This window comes from Amblyomma mixtum, chromosome 3, assembly GCF_055824585.1.
Source record: "Amblyomma mixtum isolate Tamu chromosome 3, ASM5582458v1, whole genome shotgun sequence".
NCBI lineage: Eukaryota > Metazoa > Arthropoda > Arachnida > Ixodida > Ixodidae > Amblyomma > Amblyomma mixtum.
This window is the reverse complement of record NC_143014.1, coordinates 340,264,295-340,290,742: the sequence shown is the minus strand read 5'-3', so window position 1 is coordinate 340,290,742 and position 26,448 is coordinate 340,264,295. Positions and strand designations below refer to the sequence as shown.

Sequence of the window (26,448 nt, the reverse complement as noted above, 5' to 3'; positions counted from 1 at the left end):
GATTTGAAGGTCATCTTAGTGTGGTCTATAGTCAAATTACCCTGGATATCGACTTTGGTCCAAATCAGAGGTGAAATTTATGGGCTCAGGAAGCCCAAATTCGGAGATGATCAATGCAAATTTTGAGGTCACCATCGTATTTCCCATAGTCTAATTAGCCTTTCATCGAGTTTGGTTTCAAACAGAGGTGAAATTCGGGGGGGGGGGGGGGGGGGGCGGCGGATAGGCCACACGCCGCAAGCTGGTTTTAGGTGCGTTGTGCGTACAGCGCGAGTTCACGAGTCACGACCAGAAATTGCCTCCAGCACAGCAGTGTGGTAAGTTCTAGAGATGCCGAAGACCATACCCCAAGACCCGCTACTCTTGTCTCAGCTAAAGTGGTCAGAAACAGAAGATATGCTGTGTCTTGAAGTTTCTGGTGAAACACGACGTGACCCACACTCTGTGCGCGGGCTTCTGATCATTGATGACATCGACAGTGGGGTGTTCAAGATATACTTTCGATTTGAGAAAGGTGACGTGCACAGGCTTCAGAAGGCCTCACTGATACCTGAAGCGGTGGTAACTCCAAAGAGGGTGGCAGTTCGCGGGGACGAGGCCCCGTGCATAACTCTGCGACGGCTTGCACATCCCAAACGGTTCTTCAATCTGGAACGCCTTTTCAGGCGACACAGCTCGGCCCTATCATCTGTGACCAACGCATTTCTCAGACAAATCGAATCGCGGTTTTTTTCGTTTGTGGGATGACCTGAACAACCATGCCTGGTTGATCTTGGACTCGCTGGAAGTGTTCTGTCAGGTAAGCCGTAAATAGGATACGAGTTTTTGGAGTCAAGATTTTCCGCATTTTTGTTCTTTTTCCAGGCCGTTCACAAAAAAGGAGCCCCGCATAAAAGCTGCTGGGTGTTCGTAGACGGCGCCGGCGCTATGCCGACCATCTAGGAACAAAAAGATTATTTTAGTGGCCACAAACGCGTGCACGCCCTGAAATACCATTCAATAACGTGCCCAAATGGAATTATCTGTCAGAGGAATCGTATCCTGGAAGCAAACATGATGCTGGTGAGTAACTAGCAGCGGTATGAACTATCCAGCACAGCCGCCTCAACAAAGCGTTGTTGCTCATTCTTTCCTCTATGCCTGGTGCTTGGAAACCGGCAAGGTGTAATGTCGTCTTATTATACAATTTATTTTCGGTCTTTCAGGTAACTTCGAAAACAGCAAAGCATATACAAAGCATATAAGGGGACCCTGCCTACCCTTTGCGGCCCCTTCTGCTGAAGCCCTATGGTGGTGTTTCCCTGATCCCTGAGCAGCAATCATTCAACAAAGCTATGAGCAGTGTGAGGCAGGCAGTGGAATGGGGCTTCGGTAAAATCGCGGGACTTTTGGCCTTTGTACACTTCAAAAAAAAATCAGAAGCTTTACCTCCAGAACCTGCCACGCATATACAATGCAAGTGCACTTCTCGCGAAATGCCATACCTGTTTGCACATCGCCCAAGTTTCTCAGTATTTTGGCTTTGAACCATCACCTCTAGATGATAACCTTGCCCCTCGATACTGCTTCACAACCGTATAATTGAGCAGCAGAAAGGAAACACGTACGTCGAAGAAACACACAGACAAGGACAGCTGCCTGGTGTTGTGAAGCTGTAATAAAGTGGATTGGTGAGCTAGTTGGTCACATGATCGTATAATTGAGAAGCAGAAAAGAAACAAGGACGTCGAAGAAACACACACACAAGGACGAGCATCATCCTTGTCTGTGTGCTTCTTCGACGTCCTTGTTTCCTTTCTGGTGTTCATTTATACGATCATGAACCAACTAGCTCACCAATCCACCTTATTAAAGCTTCACAACACCAGGCAGCTACCAAAATGAAGAGTTTATTCCAGAATTCTGCAAAAACGAAGCCTTGAATCAAAGTGACACAGAATTATTCGGTCATCGATATTACCTATGCTGTGCATTGAGATAGTTTTTTGTTTTGTTCATCAAACGTTTTGTGCACATGCAAGCAGTTTGTAATAAGGGAGTAATTACTCATTGGCATCCACCCAAGCGCAGCCATACGGCTACGAAGGAAAGCTATACAGCTTTCTCAGAAACTTCGTAGTTAAAGAAAAATTCGTCCTGGTCCGGGGTTCGAACCCGGGACCACCGCTTCACCGGCGCAGTCGCTCTACCAATTGAGCTAACCGGGACGGCAAGCTTATGGTAGGGCGAGAGCGAATTGATCAGTAACTCGAAGTGGGAAGTGTGTTGGTCAAATCTTTATGGGAATCCCTCAAGGTGGAGTAGATTTGTAATAAGGGAGTAATTACTCATTGGCATCCACCCAAGCGCAGCCATACGGCTACGAAGGAAAGCTATACAGCTTTCTCAGAAACTTCGTAGTTAAAGAAAAATCCGTCCTGGACCGGGGTTCGAACCCGGGACCACCGCTTCACCGGCGCAGTCGCTCTACCATTTACCAAGTCCCGGTTAGCTCAATTACCAAGCTCAATTACCAATTACCAATACCAAGTCCCGGTTAGCTCAAAGTCCCGTTTCAGCTCTAACATTTCGTATGGGTCAAGCAGTTCCACTTCGAAATCAGCTCACGATACCTGAGGTCCTTATCTAGCCTACCTTTGTTTTGTCTGTTGTGTTAGATTTTGGCAACTCTGGATACAAGTCGCGCTAACATATTCTTCACCTCTCACTAGGAGCGCTAAAATGCTCAGCACACTGATATGCAACTGTCCCCTCCGCTGTCACTTGATTCAGTCCGCACAGCGTGGGCACGCAGCAGCCTTGGGTACACCTCTGTACACGGTCATGCAGTGAACCCCCTTCCCCCCCCCTCCCGAGTGGCTCAGAGAAAGTGAAAACAACCTAGAACCCAGACAACGACATCAAAACTCGAGTGTTTCGTGTGTGTACACACGCGCCACTTGTACAAAGCCCAGTACACGAGCTTACGGGCCGTGCATGTGGCTTTACAGTTAACCGGTCGAAATGGAAGACACAAGAACACAAGACACAAGATGCAGGCATGACAAAAACTTACCATCTTTCTCACTAGCAATTCAAATCTACAAAGCTGGCGTGGCCGAATAGGAGCAGTCGCCAGCAACTTCTTCCTCCAAGTGACTCCCACCTCGTAGTTTATGTGCTGCCCTCCTCGTTGTTGAGTCGTCATGAGCCGTTCCTGGCCTCTTCCTATGCACGGCGCAGCCTGCACTTCTTGGAGTTATTCGCGGCTCGTACTGCACAGCCCGTGCGTAGTCAGAGAGATCCTGAAGAATTTGCTCCTTTTCTGTCTACTGCTCTTCGGTCCCAGATCTGGATAGGCCAGAAAATGCACGTCACATAAACACGTGCGCCAAAGCGCGGTATTTGCGCAGCGAAGAAACAAAAACACGCTCACTTTTTCAAGTTCTTTGCATCTTCCCGCCTAGAGTAGCCGATGAGATCTACTCGATGTTTTATACCGCAAAGCGTTAGCTGTCCGCCAACCACCCGGTTAACATTTGCGAGGGCGCTCACCCACTTCAGCTCGTCTCCGAGTGGCCTTGTCGCGGCCACTTCCCGCAGAAGGCAAAAACATTTGCTGTGGCTTAGATAAGGTTAAGCCTGGATAAGCGAAAAGCTCTCTCTGCTTTTGAGCCAAATTCCAAGCTACCACTTCTGAATCGGTGTTTCTATGCCGTCCGACTGTTGCTTCTTCTTCTCCTTCCATGGCGAGTGTCTGCGCCTGTTCTATAGGCAAGCTCGCCTTATATACCCCTCCTTTCAAATGTGCACTGCGCACGGCTGCGGCAAAAGGTCAAACGGTGGCGAGGATGATCGCCTCTTCTATGGCCGCCGTCGCCCCTCACGCGTTCTCGAAACGCCTTGCGAAAGAACCTTCTCCTCTTTGGACGGCGGCGGCGACCACGCGGCAGCGGCGAAGGGCAAAACGGTGGCGAGGAGGAGAAGCGGCGACGCTCAGACGACGGACTCAGCGCGCGGCGGCAACGACGCCTGCGGCAGCAGCGGCCACCTGCGCTCCGCGTGACGTCACTCGGTTTCGCTCATGCGCAGCTGTGGCTAAAATTGATCACGGCGCACGCCAGACCCGCTGTTGACGAGCCTAGTGAAACTTTTCGCTTCAAAATCTTCTTGCGCGCTAAAACATTTGCGCGGTTTCTTTGCTTGCAGGCGTGCTTGCGCCGCGTCCGTGTTCGATGAAGCCGGCACGCCAACATTCGCACTGAAGGCCGCCATATTAGGCGCTGACGACGCTCGCTCGCTGGGCGCTCTCGGCTGGTAAGACCAGACTAGCGAGTGGGCACGCAGCGTCGTAAACCCGCTGGCCGCCTGAGCGTTCTGCGCATGCGTAGCGGCGTCCCCTGTCGTCCACTCTGCTCCGCTGTCGCGCTCTGCTAAAAGTCTCTACTGATGCGCCTCTGAAGTTACTCTGAAGTTACTGAGAACTTTTTTTGCTCATATCAGCTAAAGGAGGCGTTCAGTTTCACTGGAGACTTGTAGCACAGCGAGTTTACTTTTCGCTCTGCTCGCAGTCCCCAGCGGAGCGTCGCGCGAGAAAACAGTTTTAGCCCTGCGGATTCCTGCCCTGCTCGCGCGGAGTGCTCTGCTGCCCCGCCTATTGGTCAAAGTTGGACTTAGCGTGAAATGAATGTGAATAACGCTTGCTATTATTGTGCTGCAAGTGTTTAATAAAGGTGGATTTTTTTGCGGAAGCAACACTACGCTAGGTGTGTGCGATTTCGCGGAGCCCCGGAGAGCCCCAACTGCGCATGCGCAAGCAGCGAGTGTGAGACAGTTACTGCGTAATTTCCTGTCCTCAAATACAATTTTCATTTTCTCCATTATGGCCCCTCTTTATTCTTTAACTCCTACTTCCTCCCTTCCTCTACAGTGCGGTTCAGGTGTCCACCGAGATGACAGAGAATTACTGCGGCATTTCCTTTGCTCAAAAAGCGTTGCGTTCAAAGGGCAAGGCATAGCGCCGAACGGGTGGTGGCGTTCCGTGGACTCCCTGGCAGCGCTACAACACGCTGTCGCGTTCCACTTCTAAAGGCGAAGCTTAAGCGTCATTAATTGGCAGTTAATTAATCTTTAGTAATTAATCAGTAATTAACAATTATTAGTAATTTGCAATTACTTAACTGTGGGTGACGTCATCCAGTGGTGACGTCACCAGTGCCACACAGGCAGTCAAAGTGGTGCAGTAAACGCTGCCGCCTCTACGCACTTTAGACAGTCAAAGTGCCCCTGAGATGCCGCCGCCGCTGCGATGCCGCGCCGTTGCTTCCGCAATTCTACTCGGGATGGCCATTGGTCAAACCACCGCCAATTTTTTAAGCTGCCACTGTCAGACGCTTAATTTTTTTTTAGTTGGGCAGGCCTTAAGTGTTTTGTAACGCCTTTTGCCTGCACCTCCTTGGCTTACGCTTTTGCCCTGCAGGCCAAAAATTCAACAACTTACGTGGGTTTCGTTTGAGCAGCAAGATACGTAAAGTTGCTCAGCCTTTTCAATCAGGATTGCTAAGAGGACTTGCAACTTGTTACTTGCGCCTATTAGGTTGGATGTTGCATACAGACCGAACCTTTCCACGTAGACGTCAATATTGCCAGAGCCTGGAGAGAACTCGGCCAAAGATAGGAGGGGGGTGGTCATCAATGATGTCCTCGCTTACCGTGGCGTCGTTGTCGTCTGTGTAGGCTCAATCAGTGATCGCATCCTCGTCAGCATTATTCTGACCGTGAAGTCAAGTATTTATGCGAACAGCAACACGAACACAACAGACAGAAACGATTCAGTGGTTTCGCCTTATAAAGGAAGCCTGGGTGTAACCCAAGCATGTCATTGGCAAGTGATAATAGCATGTCATAATAGCGATATAGGAATCAGATACGAGGCGTAGACCAAAATGGCTGAGGCTTAACTTGGTTAAGCCTGGAGAATGCGAAGCATCATCGTGTCGCGTAATTTGAAGGCGCACAACCACAGCGACGGCGCGAGGTGGGCCCCCGTTTCTCCACTGTCGTGACGTCATCGTGTCACGTGGTGTGACGTCATGTATCACGTGATTTGGAGGCGCACAACCACAGCGACGGCGCGAGGTGGGCCCCCGTTTCTCCACTGTCGTGACGTCATCGTGTCACGTGGTGTGACGTCATGTATCACGTGATTTGGAGGCGCACAACCACAGCGACGGCGCGAGGTGGGCCTCCGTTTCTCCACTGTCGTGACGTCATCGTGTCACGTGGTGTGACGTCATGTATCACGTGATTTGGAGGCGCATAACCACGGTGAAGAGCTGTAGTGGTAGCTAAAGTAGTATGCTTCGCATAATAAAGTGACAGCACGCTTGTTAAACGTTGGGCGCATGGCACTGTTCACAACAGCTTAATCCAGCGTAAATGTCGCGGTGGCAGACGCTTCGAGTGGATATACACTGTGTGTCCAAGTGATATACATCACTATATACCAGTTTGAAAGAACTATGTTTGTGTTGTGTCCCCTTATTGCTTTTGTGTGTGTGCGCCCCCTCCTAACGACCACTCGCATTCCCCTCCTAACGACAGTTCGCATCCTCCTCCTAACGACCACTCAATCCTCCTCTTAACGACCGCTTGCCCCTCGTCGCACGCTGTCGCCAGAGGCCCCCCCACGGTGCGCCCCCGCACCCTCCTCCTGTTCTGGGAAGCCACTCCCTCCCGTGGACGCTTCTCCACTCCCTCCTTTCTTCGGGCGGCCAGTTCGGCTCCTGCCTCGGTCGACGCTGGTCGCACCCTCATCGGCTTTAAATAAACGAAGTCTTAAAGTACCGTGTGCGTCTTTCGCTGCATTCAACACAGCGACCGGACACGACAGTGGCGACGAGAAAGTGGATTCGACCCGCGCTACGCAACGCTATTGACAAGCCATGGCTACGCGAGGGTTTCCCAATCAGATACCAGAGTTCAACGGCTCATCGTGGTCAACGTGGGTTGGACGCCTTCAGTTCTACTTTGAAGCTAACAACATCACAGACCCAGCCTTGAAGAGGGCCAACCTGCTGACGCTGTGCGGGGAGCAGACCTACGATACTGTCTGCGCCCTTATTCAGCCAAGCACACCAGCGGCAGTGTCTTACGACGACATCGTAAAAGCGCTGCAAAAGCACTACGACCCAAGGCCATCCGAGGTCTACAGCCGGGCTCGCTTCCAACGACGAGATCAACTGGGAGGAGAAACTGTGAGCGCCTACGTAGCCGCGCTCAAGAAGCTCGCTGCCGACTGCAATTTTGGAACGCTGTCGACAACAGCTACCGGGCAGGAGGGAGACGCAGCTTCTTCTGCTAACACCACCATGCTTCCCTTGGACGTGATGTTACGCGACAGATTTGTGTGCGGACTGAGTGACGAGTCACTGCAGCAGCGCCTGTTCGCTGAGAAGGACCTCACATTCAGCAAAGCTTACGACATCGCCGTTCGAGCGGAGAGCGCCGGTCACCAGCAGAGAGGGATTCGCCGGAACACCGAGCCGGTACACCAGACAAGCAACCAGGTGCGCAAGCCTTCTGTTGTTGTAAAATCGGTCAAAAAGGCACAACGCTGCTGGCGGTGTGACGACCAACACAACCCCCAGGGATGTCGATTCCAGTCAGCCACGTGTAATTTTTGCCACAAGCGAGGGCATATCGAAAGAGCATGCATTACGAAACGGAGACTTGCCAAGATAAAGTCACCTTCCCAGCCTAATCACAGCGTCAACGCCTCAGAGAATACGCCGCTATCTGATCTCCATGGAACAACATCAGCAACACCATCTGTGTTGTACGACCTGAACACCATGAATCTCGGCACGCGACCGAAGATTTTTACAGAAGTAAGCGTACATCACCAGCTGATTAAGTTCGAGGTGGACTCCGGCGCAGCCTGTACTCTGATCAGTGAGGACACGTTCCGAACTTCATGGCCATCTGACGCACCAGCCCTGCAACAAGACGACACGCACCTGCGCACGTGGTCAGGACAGAATCTGCCACTATTGGGCTCTGCCAACGTGCAGGTTAACTACAACGGCCAGACCCATACGCTACCTCTGCTTGTTGTGAAGGGCACAGGATCAAGCCTTCTAGGGAGAAACTGGTTTTCTCCACTAGGCGTGATGATATGCGGCATACACCAGACGCCGAGCCAGAACATGGTTGGTAAACATCAAAACGCCGATGCGCTAAGCCGTCTGCCACTAGACGCAACTGTTGACGAACCATTTCCACCAGGAGACGTTCTGATGTTCGAAGCACTGCCAGAACCTCCGCTTACAGCAGGCACAGTTGCAGCATCTACGCAGAAGTGCGCAGCTCTCCGGCTAGTTTACACAGCTGTTCAACAAGGCAACGTGCATAAACTCAAAGGGGACAACTTCGACGCTTACCGCAGGCGAGCTACAGAGTTGAGCACCCATCGCGGCTGCATCATATTTGGGTCCCGAGTTGTGATGCCGAGAGAACTACGCGCACAAGCTATGTCTCTCATCCACGCCGGACATCGGGGCATCGTTGCAATGAAAAAGTGTGCCAGAAGCTACATGTCGTGGCCTGGCATTGACAACGACATCGAAACAGTGGTGCGAGAATGCAAGCCTTGCCAGAGCAGCCGGAGCGCCCCGCCGAAAGCTCCTGTCCCAGAATGGGAAAAGCCAGACACACCATGGCACACACTGCACATTGATTTTGCAGGACCAATTGAGGGCTGCACTTTCCTTGTGGTCGTAGATGCCTACACAAAGTGGCTTGAGATAAGGCAAATGGGACAGACGACTTCGGCAGCAGTCATTGACAACCTCCGATCACTATTTGCAACGTTCGGCCTGCCACGCAAGGTAGTATCTGACAACGGAACACCGTTTTGTGTCTGCGGAGATTCTCAAGTTTTATCGCGACAACGGGATCTCCTCAGTTACATCGGCCCCCTACCACCCAGCGACAAACGGACAAGCCGAGCGCTACGTAGCCGAGCTAAAACGCGCCCTTGAAAGAGATCAGACAGGCTCGCTGCAGCGCCGCCTTGCGCGCTTTCTCTTCAAGCAGCACACGACGGTTCAGAGCACAACAGGCGAGACCCCCTCGAAAATGATGTTCGAGCGTGAAATGCGAACCCAGCTCACAGCCATCCTCCCCGAGCCAAAGGCAGAGACGTTCCGGGAAGAAAAAGCAATTCCGCGCTGCGGCACGCTTAATGAGGGGCAGCGCGTCCTCGCCCGACAGTTTCTGAAAAAGCCACGCTGGGAGGAAGCTACAATTGTCAGACGCATAGGCCTGCGCTCTTGGCTCGTCAACATACATGGCACAGTAGCACGCCGACATCTCAACCAGCTGCGTAGATTTACGACGCCGTCTGAGAGCTGTCCGCCAGCGGAGAGAACACGTGCACCATTTTCCCACATAGCCTGGCACCTCTTCCCGGAAGAAGAGACTTCGCCCAGGACAGACCCAGGAGACACAGCGAACAACAGCCAGCCTACAAGTGTTTCTCCCCCGAGCGCACAAAGCCAGCGCGCCTCCACGCGTGAGCGCCGACCCCCTGCACGATACCAGGCAACTTTCTAAGGGGGAAGGAAGTGTTGTGTCCCCTTATTGCTTTTGTGTGTGTGCGCCCCCTCCTAACGACCACTCGCATTCCCCTCCTAACGACAGTTCGCATCCTCCTCCTAACGACCACTCAATCCTCCTCTTAACGACCGCTTGCCCCTCGTCGCACGCTGTCGCCAGAGGCCCCCCCACGGTGCGCCCCCGCACCCTCCTCCTGTTCTGGGAAGCCACTCCCTCCCGTGGACGCTTCTCCACTCCCTCCTTTCTTCGGGCGGCCAGTTCGGCTCCTGCCTCGGTCGACGCTGGTCGCACCCTCATCGGCTTTAAATAAACGAAGTCTTAAAGTACCGTGTGCGTCTTTCGCTGCATTCAACACAGCGACTGGACACGACAGTTTGTTCATGTTAACTTTAGGCAGCGTAAGTGTAGCTGTGGTATACGCGTGGAGTGACTGCATTTCACTGGATGCCTACCCTATTGAAAAAACTCTGTGTGAGTTTGCACGAGAACAGTGATTTTTGTACGATCACGCTCATTTTGCACACGAATGCGCAGAAATTGTGCGTTACCTGTACGCATCCTGTGCGTCCTGTGTGTACATATGCGCGTACTGTGAGCTGATAGACGTTCACGCACACTCTTTGCGTGTAAGAAATCGTGGACTCTCGTGGAGAACTCTCTGTACGTGGACATCTGCGTGCTGAGAGGGGGCTTGCCGAAGCTGTGCGTGCTTATGTGCATACTGAGCAAGCTCAGTGAGGCTGCGTGTGGCCATGCGTGCGTTTGCTTGCTTAGTAGCAACTTGTCGAGACTGTAAAGGCCCATTTAGGGTGAAAGCAAACAAAGTTCGAGCATTCAGTTAATGATTACTTCTCAATAATGAGCAATAAGCTCACGTTTTGCTGTTTTATAATTTTCGTCTTGGCGTAAGTACCCATTAATCATTTTCAACTTCAGCAAACAAATAACAAAAAAATTATCTTTTAGTGCAAAATGGTTCCCTTCGATACTGCAGGGACCTGTACATGACAACATGCACACTGAGGAAGAACTTGTCAACATTGCAAGTTCATTGTAAAATAATGTAAAAAACAAGCTGCTAATGACTCTTACAGCATCCTTCAGTTCTTCCTTTAACCAATTCTGAAAGTTACAGATATCTTATAGATGCATGATGAAAGCCATCCAGAGCACTTATGTTGTTGCCTGTCATGCAGACAGCCATATTTCGAAATCAGAAGCAACACAACCATTTGTTGCTTGCACTCGAAAGGAGTCAATCAATGGAATAACTCTGAAAGGGCAACAGTATTTGTTAGGTGCAACAAACAAGCTTGGGGATATAATCAGGTTCAATCAAACATGACGTGCAGAAAGCGAATTGTGAGCTGTAACAGGAATGTTACGAGGCAATTTCCAAAGTCATTAGCATAAATTTACATACACGTAAAAAGGCCATGTAAGCCTACACGAAAAGACAGTTTTGAATTCACAGTTGGTGTCAAAAGTTCAGAAATTAGTGCCCTCTCTCAATTTCAGTGACGAATCACAGATCGATTAATTAATTCCCAGTATGGCTCCAGAACAAATCCAATGAATTTCAAATGTGCGAAGTATATATAACACACATGTTGCCTGATTAGCACCAGCATTGCATGATGCATGACGAAGTATCACACTCTTCATTCTTCTTCAATCTGTTTTGAAATTTGCACTACCACAAAGACCATCTGGATGGACTATGATTCCATCATATTGCTGAGAGTCACATTCGGAGACCAAGAGCAACACAACAGTGTGCTGCACATGAGTGGATATAATGCACTGGGACAACTGTTCACAGTAAGGAACGCTTGTAAGGCGTCAGGTATTTGCTTGGGGAATGTAATCGAGTTCAGTCATGTTTCATGTGTAGAAAGGAAGATAAAAGTTGTAGCAGAACTATGAAATCCAACATCCAATACTGAACTTCCCCAGGTGATCTACACACACATAAAAAGCACGAAAGGATAAGCTCAGCGGTACTGTTAAGTTTGATGCCCTTTGAGGTTTGACTTGCGCGTCTGTATGCAACCATCAGATACCATCTTGAAGTTACCAGAATGCCCAAAACAACTTTGTTGAACTGTTCTACTCTAAACTGAAATACTTTTCCTTAAAACATTTTTTTTTGCGACATGCTGTGTAGCTAATTATAAAATAAAGAAAAGAAGCTGATAAAATTTTCTCATCTCAAACATACTGATAAGTACACAAATCTGAGTGCTTTCAAGAGAGGTGACGCACCCGGTATTCAGTGTCCAGAAGCATACATAATGCTGCAGAATCCTATAGCAAGAAAATTTCTTTTAGTTGACAGATGGCTATGTCTGGTTACAAAGTCAATACCAAGTAAGGCGCATATCCTAACCTGCAATTACATGAAGCTGCACGTGCTTCATAGGCTGTAACTCCGCCAATAACTGCTACATATTTCCCACCTCTAGCACGAGTGCGGAATCAATATACAGCATGGAAACAGCAGTTTTGTTGCTTTAGCTTCTTTACTATGCTGTTTAGGCAAGAGACGAGTTGAAATATTTGCATGGGCAGTTCTCGATTGAAGTAACGTAAAAAACATCCGCACTCCTTTCTGCTGAGGCGACTGGTGGACCACTTTTGCATGTCGCATCTCGTATGACTTGCTAAGGGTCCAGACTGACACACGCACTTCGTCAAACCTTCACACAAAACACTCTTCGCTTTTGCTATAAGCTCCGGCCACAGGCAGTAAGTGTCCCGTCACCGTTCACATCGCAAAAGAAGGCAGCGCTCGCAGGCGGTCAGTTTGAGCTGACAGCGACAGGCGTTGCAGGCACACCGCCGACTAAGTTTCCAAGGAAGCCACACTGTAGAAGGGCGCCGTCTTGTAATCGAAACACACCACAGAAACAATGGCCACTGTCGCTGCTTATGAGCCAGGCATTTTTGCAACGAAGTTAGTAGTGCAATAGGCCGAAAGGTTCGACTCATCAAACGACGGCACCGCACTGCTGACCTCATTATCGTTGTCGACCAGACATCCATAGCACGTATGCCCCGACGGATCGCTTAATTGGGAGCTGCTACTACTCTTGGATGAGAGCGCGCCCACCGGCAGCACACACCGGTAATCCTTCTTCTTTTGCGATTCCAGCACAGTAACAGCGGCGCGCAAGACCGCCCAGCAGCAGCACGAGAAAACAAGCGAAGCTCACGGCGGTGATCTCAGAAACCATGCAGCATGTCGCAACGTTGGCATGTCGGATAGGCTTTGGATTTGACGCGCTAGACCATGCCCACTCACGCACGCACGCACGAATGTACCGACACGCATATTAATGCGTCCATGCGTCACAAATTTCTCAAGTTTTTAATGCTAATATGTGCATAAGAACTTAATTATTTTTGTAACGAAAGTTTCATTTGGTTTTAGTCCTTTGCTATCGCACTGCCCAAAAGCATAGAGCCCGAAAGAGACGACCTGGAGGATTGTCTGGAGGCGATGCCTTTCTAAACGGGCCGAAGGAAGCCGGAACTGGCCGAAGCGCTAGCCAACGAACGCAGCGTCTGGGGAGGGACAGCATGGCGGTCAGCGTTACTACGTTTTTCGTGGTCCTTTGTGGTGCCGAGGGCATGAACCATCGCTGGCATGAGCATTTGTCACTCTTCCGATATGTGATGTGCCGACAGCAGTGAAATTCGCTGGTGCGATGTACGAAAACGTGGTAAGGTGCTGAGTAAACCTGTGTTTATAGCGTGCGTCAGCGGGCTCGACGGATAGCGCGTCGTCCTTTGCGCGCCTTCACTGGAAACGCTATGCTGACGGTGGGGCTCATTTCCTCCATGGCGGAGCAGCTGGTGGGAGACCACTACCCGGGTGACATCTCGCATCTTGGGGGTAAGTTAATTTTCTTCGAACCTGTTCATTATTTCAAAGCCTTTGCGCACAACTGGCCACGTCAACACAGCTAGTACAGAGACGCGAAGACGCAGTGCCTATCGCGGCAGCACGCAGCGCTGAAAGGTTGTTTGCTGGCGGCACACGGGAATGAATGCGCGTGTAGTGTCAGTGGTCACACGGTCATGGTCAGTATGCCATGCAAATATGCACAGCTGATCCGATCGTGGGGTGCACGATATCGGCGCCGTACTGCCGCCGTACTGCCATTCATCTCTCGCCGAGAATGGAATATGTGCCCACCAATAGATCTTCGGCCCGGGCTTTACATTCTCGCCGCATGTTACGCTGTAATTGAAGTAACAGCGCTCGAGCAGTTTAACTACGTAGACTGCGATTCAGCTGTATGCGTTAGGATTGAGCTTCCTCCTCTTTCACTTGTATTTCACTTGTACTTTTATAAATTGTGTATTTAAGGTACGAAGCTCCATATGATCCAGCTGCGTTCGTACTTATAGCCGAGCCAGTGTAGTCGAGCCTTGAATAGCAGAACGGTGAGATAAAAACAAATTGCTCTGAAGTTTTTTGCCTCTATTTTGGCATTCGCTTTTTCATACTTTGGCTCGGGGCTGAAATGGTACAAACAACTGCTAAATGCACACAGGTGCCCTAGCTCCATTTGCCCTAAATCCCGAAGTTGCAGTGATATTTAAGGGTAATTGAGCCTTTAATATGTACGAAGAATAAACTTGATTGTTTCATGATTATAACCAATGGCGCAAATAAATCTGACTTTGACTTAAATATGCTGAGGTACCTCTCCAATACCTTATTTGATGTTAAAGGAAAAAGTGTGGTTTTTCTTCAATTGGCACTATTAATTCATCATACCTGTGAGAATGTGAAATCAGTGCTAATCATGCCAGATTTCAAATTGAAGGACGCATGCAGAATTTGAAGCAAACCAGCCTTCTACTGAAAATATCGTTCTGCTGTGGGTCTGTTCTTTTGAATGGTGGCATGTATTGTAGAAACGATGCTGGATATCGATATGCAAGTGATGTCTCGTCTGAGGCTAGCTTGTGAATGACTGCCGTGGTTATGAATTTCTTGTTGCCTGGCCCACTTCGAATTGTGGTTAAACAGTTGTGTTCCATTCTGCGACCGGCTCCTTTTTGTGCCTTGCACTTTGCCTTACATGCTTGATTCTAGTCCATTTTTTGCACTGTGCTGCTGTTAAATGTGTCTTTTTACCTTGCAGCAATCTCCACATAGCTTTACCAGCAATGCCTCTTCCAAGCTGTCCAGTATAGCTGTGCCAGCCTTTCACTTGGTGCTAGGATGCCCAGCAAGCAAGCAGGCTTTTGAGGTAAACACTGAAGACATCTTCCGACACAAGTAGCTTTTATTTTCCTAGTCCACTGCTACTTGTGTGACCCCTCGTTATGTTGATTTTGGCAAGTTTGGTTGCCTATTAAGGGCTCTCTTTTGTTTTTCACCTGCTGCTGTGGCCTACTGCATTGGTGTTCGGCTACTGAGCCCAAAGACGCGGGATTGAATTGTGATGGCTTCGTTTCGACAAGGCGAAATGCATATTTGCTCGTGTGTTATGCAATGTCAGTGCATGTTAAAGAATCTTTGGTGGTCGAAATTTATGCACAGCCCTCCTCTATGAATGGAGCTATTGTTCAACTTTGAGGCATTAAAGGGACACTGATGGCAAGCTGAAGTTGACCTGTGATGATGAAGTTCCGCATCCTAACCACAAAGACGACACTTTTTCTGAAAGTGGAGCTTTATAAGCCAGAGAAAGCAAAACATACAATTTTCATCAGCACCGGCTGATTTCGGAAGCAAATTGCGATGCGCTGACTCCGTTTTTTTTTGGCACAGATTCCAGAGGCTAGGCTGAACTGCCATTCACCTCAGAGCGGTTATCATGGAGTCCTTTGTGTAGACTTCATGAGTTCAAATCGAGTGGCGGGAAAATTTTTAAATGTAATTTTTGCGCCAATCATTGTGTTGATGGCCTTTGCGCTGCTGTTAAAATCCGGGATAGCAGTATGGTATCCCATAAAACTAGGTTCAGGACTTGCAGGAAGTGGTTTATCACATTCCGCTAGCTTGTGCAAGAAACTACTTCAGGGATATGTGCAGGTGTCTTTAATGTGTTCCTGAGTGAGCACTAACTCGTTAGGGGGAAGGCAGCTTCTAATCTGGCACTACAGTGCCAATGTCGTGAGTGTAAATCATAAGATGACCCATCAGTGTGTACACCTGATTTCTGTGACACTTCAGTGGTGTATAGAAGTGGTAAACAAATCTGTAAGGTATTTGATGCATATCTCCAAGGGAAGGGCTGTATGAGTAGCGAAGCCATTAGTCAATCTTCAACAGAAAGAATTTTCTCTTTTAGATGACGTGCTTGTATATCAGTGACAGTTATTTGTTGTCCTGCCTTTCACCGGTGTGGGTCATGTATGGCGCATCTTCATGCGAGCCTTCTTTTCCTTTACAAAAAATTCAATTGATAGTCGAACCTGTTTTCTTCTCTTTTCCTGTGTTGCATCTTTTGGCTGGTTTTAAATCTGTAACTGAGCTCAGACCGTGATAATTACAGCCGGTAAACAGGGCTACTGAATGTGAGCTTGGCATACATGCGTACTGTATGTGTGAAAGTGCAGTTTACAATATTCAGAAATGCTTGATAGCCTTACAAGAATCTAAAATTTTGTTGGAATTCCTATTTGTTCTCTGTTCAAGTGTCGAGAGTTTTTCTGCTTCATCGTGTGATTAGAGCCACTTTGGTACTTAAGCTGAAATCTTTTCTTTAGCCTGCATGTTTCTCACTTTTGGGGCAGAAACGTGGAGGCTAATGAAGAGTATAGACACCTAACCTTGGTGGCATGTTTTCTTCTCTATAATGATGCGGAAGACACTACTATGCATGAATCACCATCTGGTATTCGCGTGAGACCGCTAAATAATTTATAATCAACTTTTTCTGCCATCCTGTTTCGGTGAACAATTTGACTATGGCTATGACATCAAAGAGAGGTTATAGGTCACGTGAGGCGTGGAAAAACTGCACTTATAATCGCTGCTTCATCATTTTAATTCGCTACAGCGTACGCCAGCATACCTTAAGAGCCAGAAGTACCAATTGTATTGCAGTTTTTCATGCCTCACATGACCAATAACCTCGCTTTGACGTCACAGCCATCATTCAGCTGTCGAAACCGAAACAAATGCAGCAGGAGAAAGAAATTTGATTATAAATTATTTAGCGGTCATAGGAGGATGCCGTGTGGTAATCCGTGTATAATACTTTATGCCTGATTACAAAGAAAAAAACACGTGCCAAACGATAAGGACAGCAAAGTGAGCTATGGAAAGAAAAATGATAAGTCTAACATTAAGAGACCAAAAGGGGGCGGAGTGGGTGAGGGAACAAACGCGGGTTAATGACATGCTACTTGAAATTAAGAGGAAGAAGTGGGCCTGGGCGGGGCTTGTAATGGGAAGGCAACATAACCGCTGGTCCTTAAGGGTAATGGAGTGGATTCCAAAAGAATGCAAGCACAGCAGGGGGCGGCAGAAAGTTAGATGGGCGGATGAGATTAAGAAGTTCGCGGGGATATGGTGGCCACACCTAGCAAAGGACAGGGTTAATGTGGAGACATGGGTGAGTCCTTTGCCCTGCAGTGGGCCTAGTCAGGCTGATGATGATGGTATGTGTCGCACCTGCTGCTTCGTGCTATCAGCTGGCCCATGCTTGGCCGACCAGACTAGCCAAATTTGTGATGTGGGTTTTCTATTGCACCTGCATTTGTGTACACAGAGGACTTGAATGGTAGCAGGCGATGCTGTGCATGTGTTCACGCCACAGCACACATGACCCACACTGAAAGCTTCTCTGCCTTTAGTAAGACAGCTGCATCAGTCTGGGGCATAACGTATCCCAGTGCTAGAGTATGAGTAAATTGCTCTGGAATTTTAATCTGGTATCAGGTAGCATAGCGCAAAAGAAGGCTAGCGCGGCTGCCTAATATTCTCTTGGGTAGCTGTGTTGGATTTTCAGTGCCTGTTAGTGTAATCCGTGAAAGTTCACTGTAACCCATTCGTTTCGATGTAAATTAGGAAGTCCTTAGAGCCCTGTACTTTTTAATGATAATAACAAGGTAATGCAGTAATTCAATTGTACCTGTTCTCTTTCAACACAGTAAAGTGCTGCTGGGTCGAGATCACAGTTTTACTTTGTAGGTGTGCTCAGGCTGTCATCATCATCATCATCAGCAGCAGCAGCCTGACTACACCCACTGCAGGGCAAAGGACTCTCCCATGTCTAACCCTGTCCTTTGCCACTTGCGGCCACTGTATCCCCACAAACTTCTTAATCTCATCCACCCACCATTTTTTCCTGTGTGTGTGTCTTTTCGCCATTCTGAAATTCTATCATACAAATGGATTGATGCATGTAGTGTCAGGTGTGTAATGTGATACCACCAGCTCACCCCAAGCTGTGCTCAGATTTGCCTCATTGCTGCTGGAGCAATAAGGCAGGCTTGAGGCTGAGTGGTGCAAAAACATGATTTTTCAAGAATGTCTTTGTGGAAATTGCAATTAATCATGTGAATTTGCTTTCATTTTAGGAGCTGCACACAAGCTGTGCGCCTTTCCATGCTGATCATGCTGGCCAGGTACGCTTATGGTTACATTACTAGGTTGTTTTCATAATGGCAGTTGTGGATTTCTGTGTGGTTTTAAAACATAAATTGTATAAGTATTTGGCCTGCCACAAACGTATAGTGGTGCATTCAAGGCCAGTGTTACAAAGGGATGTTTTGATTGCTGCAAGAACTTGAAGGCCCCTGTGTGGTCACTGTGGAAGGCCCCCTCCCTACTTAGGAATTGCTATTTTGGTTACTCAGTCAATTGGCAGAGGAATAGTGTATAGAGATAAGGGATGGAAGAATGCTTCCAACTAAAGAAAAAAATCCAGCAAGCAGTCATAGAAGCAGAAGTACAAAAATGGCAAGGCTTTCTCTAATTTACATAGAATCTTTTTCACTTAGACTTCTTATTGCATACAACGGCTGATGCTTGGCTTACACACATATTTTCTTTAGGTATGCAGTAGGTCTCACATTCTTGTATGATATGGTCACGGTGCCAAAAAATGATGGTGGTGTTAGAAAACTCGGAATATAGAGGAATTTTATTGCTGACCTTATGGAGAACTATGGTATTTAAGGCAGACAGCTGGGCTAGTTGGTGTTTAGATTGAGAGGACATAGTAGTAGCGCTTAAAAAACAAGGACGACAGGGTAGAGAAAGACAGCACAGGCGCTAGACATCAACTGTGCTGTCTTTCTCTACCCTGTCGTCCTTGTTTTTTAAGCGCTAGTACTATGTCCTCTCAATCAGAACTATGGTAGCTGTGCAGTCGTTATAAATATCTTCCAATATTTTCACATAACACTCTTCTACACCCTGATTCCACAATGCCTGCATGACAGCTGTGGTTCCACCGAGTCAATTGCTGTCTGGTAGTCAATGGAGGCTATATATAGGGGCTGGTTGTATTCTGCCCATTTCTCTATCACCTGATTGATTGCATGAATGTGGTCTCTTGTTGAGTATCCTTTACGAAAGCCTGCCTGATCATTTGGTTGATTGAATTCGAAGGTTGTCCTGACTCTATTAGTGATTGCCTTAGTAAATACCTTGTAGACAATGGATAGTAAGCTGATCGGTCTGTAAATCTTCAAGTCCTTGACATCTTCTTTCTTATGAATTAAAATAATGTTCGCATTCTTCCAAGCTCCTGATATGCTCGTGGTCACGAGGCAAGCGTGTACAGGGTGGCTAGTTTCTCTAGCACAATCTCTCCTCCGTCCTTCAACAAATCTGCTGTTATCTGATCCTCACCAGCTGCTTTACCCCTTTGCATTGCTCCTGAGGCTTTCTTTACTTCCTCCCTCGTTACTGGCGGGATGTCCCATTGCTATGCTCTACTGCCTCTCTCCGTAACGTTCTGGTTACATTCACTACTGTAGAGATTTGTGCAGAACTCTTCGGCTACTTTAACTATCTTATCCATATTGCTTATGACATTGCCCTCTTTGTCTTTTAGCGCATACATCTGGTTTTTACCTGTGATTAGTTTTCTCTTCACTGATTTTAGGCTACCTCCATGCTTTAGAGCATGCTAGGTTTTCTCTATGTTAAACTTTCTTATGTTGGCTACCTTGCACTTATAAATAACTTCGATAGCTCTCCTAGTTCTATTCTATCTCTGAAGTTAGACGTCCTCATGCTTTGGCGTTTCTTCATCAGACCTTTCGTCTCCTGAGATACCTTGCAGGTATCCTCTCGAATGATCTGACCACCTACTTCTGCAGCACGCTTCAATGAATTTAAATATGTATTTAAAGATAACAGTTGAGGTGGGAGATTGAGCTTTGAGATTTGCACTTCAACTCGGGAGTGATGCCACTGCTACACAGAATACTTGATCGCCATAGAGATATTTCATCATCTCGCACCAAGCTGCTGTGGAGCCACTGTCACAGTTGATAATTTTGCTGGGAAGCTGTTGTAGCGCTCACACAGTTTTGAAAAGGTGGTATTCATGGTTTTTGTGCTATTGGCAACAATGGTAATATGCTTGCTGCAGTGTTTTGTGGCCAGCCTTTTTTTTTTTAGTCAAATAAGTTGTAAATTTCATGTTGAGTATTCTTTCAGCGATTAAATTGCTTTGATTTTATTGCTTAGTGTATAGTTGCGAGTGCTCCATGTCTGAGTGCAAATTTCTACCACTGAAAAGCCTTCAAAATCTTAATAGATGTCCACACTGTTCTAGGGACTCAGTGGCTATTGGAAATGCCCATTTAGCTGTATTCAAGTGCCACTGAGTTAATAGCCATTTGAAAGCCTTCAAAATGCCTGTGTGACACGGTTATTAGATTTTGTGCAGGTTTGATGCTGAGCAGTCTGCGTGCTTGAGTCGGGTTTTCCAGTGTCTGTATTTCAAACCTGAAACTTTTCGAAATCATCGTTAGTTCATTAATGGAAGAAGTACTTGTGCCCTTTTCTGGAATTTCCAGACAACAGATTAACTGAATTTTTTTGCATATACTCCTACCTTTTTGCAGGTGCTGCATAGTGAGAACCTGTATCAAGACGCCAACCTGCTGGACTTGGAGAAACTGAAGAAATTGTTTAGCCACTGTGTGGCACCCATCATGAGGGATGTGGCATTAATAAAGCCAGTTAAGGTGACCTTATCTATGTCCTTTTGCAAGCATGCTCCACACATGAGAGCCATCCCACGAAGCACCGTTTCTGCAAAGCTTGTTATCTCACAACATGCATGCTGAATGAGGCAGTGACAGACAGATGAGGAGGCCTTAATGCAGTACATTAGCGTACCGTGTTGAGCAGTGATGTAGGAGCCTTGCAGCCATGCAAGGTATTATCGGCATCATGATGGTAACTCCATTAGACACTGTCTAGTGCTCTGTGAGCCAGACTCGCCTCTTGAACATTCTGGGACTCACCCTTGGCTCTCGGACATTCTGGAAGCCTCACCCGGCTTGCGCATATTACGCGAGGATGTCTCCTGCTGTACGAGCCTTACGCGGCTTGCGCACTTATGTGAGAGATGTCTCGCGTTTGCGAGCTTGCTCAGCTTGCGCAAATTATGTGAAATATGTCTCGCGTTCTGCGACCTCGTTCAATCGTCGCATTTTGCGTGGCAATAAACACGCAAAGATAGGCACGCAGAATTCACGCTCAATATTTTCAATAGGGTAGTGACAGCTAATTTTCTTCATATTAACTTTAGACAGCTTTAATGTCGCTAGGGCCGCCGCTTGGAGTCGATATGCTTTATTTCACCTTTATGTGCTCTATTTAATATGCTCTATATACCCTAGTTCTCTTTTATTATTTTTTTTTTATGTCAGTTATACAAATATACATTGCCTTTGAAGTGAAGCTTCATACTTTCAGAACCTGTCCTAGGAGAAATTAAGTTGTTCTTCGCGAAGGGGCGATATCATATGTGGACTGCGAAATGAGAAAACTGCTTTGAAAACTTTTGCTTCCATATAACTTTGGGCGCTAAGCCTGCTTATCGCCACCAGTTGGATCCGCCTGCCACGAACCCCCCGCTTTGTCTATAAATGTGGTGTTGGTTTATGCAAAGGATTTACTAGAACACACACTGCATTCTGCTTCGATCCCACAGCATGAGATAATTTTGTTTATACTCCTTTTATGCACCACACTGCAAACTATCTCCCCGCATAAAATTGCCAATTGAATGATAATAACTTCATCATCATTATCAGCCTCAGTACATCCACTGCAGTACAAATGGCTCTCCAATACCTATCCAATTAATCCTGTCGTGTGCCAGCTGCGGCTGCCTCATCCCCGCAAACATCGTTATCTCATCCGCCCACCTAACATTCTGCCGCCCCTTGCAACGCTTGCCTTCTCTTGGTATCCAGTCCTTTAACGATCACCGGTTACCTAGCATTCGCATTACAAGGCTGTTTCTTCTTCTTAATTTAGACTAGCATATTATTAATGCGCGTTTGTTCTCTGACAAACTCTGCCCTCTCCCTATTGCTAAACGTTACAACTATCACTTTAGTTTCCATACTTCGCTGCATTGTCCTAGTCTAACTAGAACCAGCAAGACTTTGATTTGAGCTAGCTGGTTGTAGCATGACATGGTTTACGCAAAAAGCGTACTGGCGCTAAAAGACGGAGACAAGACACACAAGTTGGCGCCAGTCCTGTCTTGTGTGTGGTGTCTCCGTCTTTTAGCGCCGGTCCGCTCTTTGCGTAAACCATGTCATGCTAACTAGAACCCTTTTCGTTGGTCTACACGTTTCTGCCACCTCGGTGAGTACCATAACACTGAGCTGTTATATACTTTTCTCTTGTGAGATACAGCTCAACTGTCATTCATGATTCGAGAGAACTAGGCAAATGCCCTCCACCACACTCTTATTCTTCTATTTATCTCGCTCTCGTGATTTGGATCTGCGGTCACACATGCCCGAAGTTAACGTAATCCCTTTCTGCTTACAGCACCTCACTATATAAAGGGAAGAGCTGTTCCCTTGCGAGACTGCTGAACATTACTTTTTTTCTGCATATTAATTTTTAGACCCACCTTTCTGCATCGTCAATCTAAGTCATTGGTCATGCTTAGCAATTCATCTCCGGAGTGACTTAATAAGGCAATCTCATCAGCGAATCGAAAAGTACTTAAGTATTTTCATTAACTCTTATCCCTAACTGCTCCCAATCCAGGCCTCTGAATACGTCTTGTAAAGAGATCGTGAGCTCGTGCGTTCCTGCCCGACACAATTCCTTATTGTAATTTTATTGCTGAGTGCACGAAGGACTACGGTGGCTGTGGACCTGATACAGATATCTTCCGTAATGCTTGCATTCCGTAATGTCTGTATGTCTACTCAGGTTTCCGCTGAATCAAAACTTTTTCGCAGTCTATGAAGGCTACATGTGGGGTCATTTTTTTATATTCTGCGCATTTGTCTATTGTCAGATTGAGAGTTTGAATATAGACTTTTGACGAACAGCCCATATAGGAAAGCCTGCCTGGTCATTTCGTTGATTGAAGTCTTAGGTGGTTCTGAGTTTATTCGCGCTTTGATAAATATATTTTATTCAATGGACAGTAAGCTTATCGGTCCGTAATTTTTCAATTTCTTGACTTCCTCTTTCTTATGGATTACGATAATGTCATCGTTTTTCAAGCTTCCGGTATTCTCGAGGCGATAAGGCATTTCCTGTACAGTGTGGCTATTTTTCTAACACAATCTTACACCATCCTTGAACGAATCTGTTGTTACCTGATCCTCACCAGCTTCTTGCACCGTTTGCATTTTTTCTAACGCTTCCTTTCCTTCCTCTTAATTTACTGGCGGGATGCCCCATTGCTGTGATCTACTGGTTCTGTCGTTAACGTGCTGATTTCATCCGCTGCTGTATAGATTTCTGTAGAACTCTTCAGCTACTTTACCTATCTTATACATATTGCTAATGACGTTGCCCTCTTTGTCTCTCTACGCCTAAATCGATTTTTGCCAATCCTTAGTTTTCTCTTCACCGCATTTAGACTACCTCTGTTCTGTAGAGCATACTAGATCCTCTGCATATTACACCTCAAGTCGCTTATCTGCGACTTACTGGTTACCTTGATAGCTCTGGCTGTTCAACTCTGTCAAGATGAGCGTACTGACGGGCCAGTTGATTCTTTTGCATCGTTAGCGAACAGCGGAGGGACGAGACACAAGGAACAATCAAAGACAAACACGGGCGCTTACTATTCACTGATTTTTATTTCTAAGTATAGAGAATATATAGCGAAGATAAAAAGGGGGTACATCAATAACAGTGTTGCTGGGTCACCAGGATACAGAGAATAGTCACGTCATTGAGTAAAACATGTGTTTGTGAAATAAGTGCTGGTGAAAGGCGATAAAAGGGGGGGAGGTGGGTGTGGTGGCCTTTCGCACAAGGAATAGATAAACACTAATGGAAAAAGAAAAAATGAAACACGTGCCCAAAAGGAGCTAAAATCTATAAAAAGGAAAGCTGCAAGGTGTAGAGGGCCTTCAAGCGAAAAAACATTAAAAGCAGTCTCATACTAAGAGTGTGTCGAAGGCCCAAAACACTCCAAGAGTCGTGTACTGCCTAATGTTATCACTCAAAACACGGTGGATAGCTTTAACAAATATTTCGAAGACACATCGAAACAGATTATCTTCTCAAATCAACATAGTTTCCCGTCCCACAGGTCCACATCAACTACAGTGCTGGTACTAACCCAACATATTAACAAAACCCTGCGCAAAAATAAGGTTCCTATTATTGCTTTCCAAAACATAAGAAAGGCATTCGATTCCGTTAGCCACACAACATATTAACTATACTTCATGACTATGGATTCAGAGGTAAAAGTAATCTGCTATTGAAATGCTCTTTCAGCCAGCCAGCAAAGTGTAGTGATGAATAGTGTCGTGTCCTCAACTCTAACACTAGCCTCTCGGCTGCCACAATGCTCAGTCATTGTACCCATACATTGTTCACTATACGTTATTGGTTTTACCTCCATTTTATTGTACTCCGAAGCATTAATACACGCAGACGATGCGGCTCTAATATTTAATGGTGACAGTTTAACTGAGCTCGAAGAGTTCGAACGAGCAGCTTCAGAGAGCGAATTCTTGGATTAAAGGAAATCAATTGAATATTCTCACAAAACTAAATACATGGTTTTTCAATCGAGGAAAAAACATCTAAACTTTCGTAGGTTTAATTTATTCCTCAAGAGTGCACTTTAAGAGCGAGTAGCCTCGTTTAAATATTTAGGGGTCATGTTTGATTCAAATATCAATTGGCAGACGCATGTTAGTAAGACATGTTTGAAGCCAGCTTGCGGTTGCCACATGTTGCTAAAAGCCCGTGAATGTTTTGACGCAGCGGTTCTACATATCTCATATTTTTCATTTGTGCATAGTTAGCTACTGCATAGTGTCACGGGGCAGTGCATACAAAACGTACTTCAAATCTATTAGCCACTTGCAGAAGAAGGTAATTAGAATCATCACCTTTCAAGCATACCGAATATCACGCTACCTCTGTTTCACCCAACGCGTGCACTCTCGCTTGACTGTGTTCATGTATTAAGTGTTCCGGACATCATGCAGAGAATAACAGTACATGATGACCCCCTCCAGTTAACGTTATTTACCCTATCACCAAGCAGTCCAAGAGCTGCAGCAAACAACTGATTTAATCTACCATGTTGCCAGAAATGCTTACGGTCCAGGCCTGTTAGAATTCCAGGGCGCTCTCATATGGAATTCTATACCCACAGACGTCAAAGCAGCAGGCAATTTTTCTGTAGCCATGAAGCGCTTCTTGACCCGTAGTATTCAATATAATTAGATAGCCATCTGCGACACTGTTACCCTTGTAGAATCAGTGCGTGGATGTCATAATGACTACATTTAGATTTTGTTTTGTTTTTTCTCGCTGTTACCACGTGCCGCATTATATCCGTACGTCTATCTATTGGTCTCACTACTAGTCAGTCAGGCTATGGGATCTTACAAGTAACATGTGGATAAAAGTGCCAGTAAAAAAAGGCAGTGTAATTGCCGGTCTGCAGCAGACTTGGAGTGAATATAGCGCATATCATTACTTTGCTCCAGCATAAAACAAATACATTTGTTCATAACAACGCAAGTTTCCATACATGTCGCTCTGGACAATTTTTTTTCACATATCAGCTTGAGGCATCTTAAGTGCCACTCTTTCATACGCTAGGAGTGAATACATTTAATTTCATAACTCTATCCCGTCATCAACCAGGCATTTATTTTTGATGATATCAATTTAAGGCAGGAGAAATATGAAGTGGAAGACGTTTGCAATGAATATACTGAATTTCATCACTGTAACATTAAAGAGGCAATTATTTTCTTTCATATGAACGTATGACCGCTTAAATTTTGCATTCTCAAGCACTTGGAGTTGATATATTTGATTTCATGACCATGTCCCAGCATCAAACATCTAATAATTTTTGTTTATATCATACTGAGGCAGCGCAAATGTAAGTGTGGCGGAGGGTTCGCTTAATATATTTTATTTCATCACTGCATCCTAACGTTAACCACACAATATTTTTCATTATATCAGTAAAAGGCAGCGCAAATGTCGCTGTAGCAGACGCTTGGATTGAATAACCCGCATTCCATCTCTATATGCCTCTGAGTGAAGGAAATAATTTCGAGCGCAGCTCTTTAAATTAAAGCAAGCGCCCGTTTGCGGTGCCCGTCACCGTCAACGTCGGCGTAATCGCCAGAGTGAACGAGCAGCACAGCGGAGGATAAAATTGC

The 26,448-nt window shown here is 46.6% G+C and overlaps 1 long non-coding RNA gene, 1 other non-coding gene and 2 pseudogenes across 2 annotated transcripts; 2 read left to right on the top strand and 2 right to left on the bottom strand.

Annotated features, from left to right (window-relative positions):
* Nucleotides 1-330: 330 nt before the first annotated feature.
* LOC149356124 (uncharacterized) lies at nt 331-814 on the top strand (annotated as a pseudogene).
* A 1,319-nt stretch (nt 815-2,133) lies between these two features.
* Nucleotides 2,134-2,207, bottom strand: TRNAH-GUG (transfer RNA histidin (anticodon GUG)). Its single transcript has one exon. It is a non-coding gene; the product is annotated as a tRNA-His (tRNA).
* Nucleotides 2,208-3,080: 873 nt separating this feature from the next.
* On the bottom strand, nt 3,081-4,364 carry LOC149356122 (uncharacterized; annotated as a pseudogene).
* Nucleotides 4,365-13,132: 8,768 nt separating this feature from the next.
* LOC149356121 (uncharacterized) lies at nt 13,133-20,784 on the top strand. The gene is made up of 4 exons (XR_016289791.1): nt 13,133-13,495; nt 14,757-14,864; nt 18,148-18,195; nt 20,653-20,784. It is a non-coding gene; the product is annotated as an uncharacterized LOC149356121 (long non-coding RNA).
* The last annotated feature ends 5,664 nt before the right edge of the window (nt 20,785-26,448 follow it).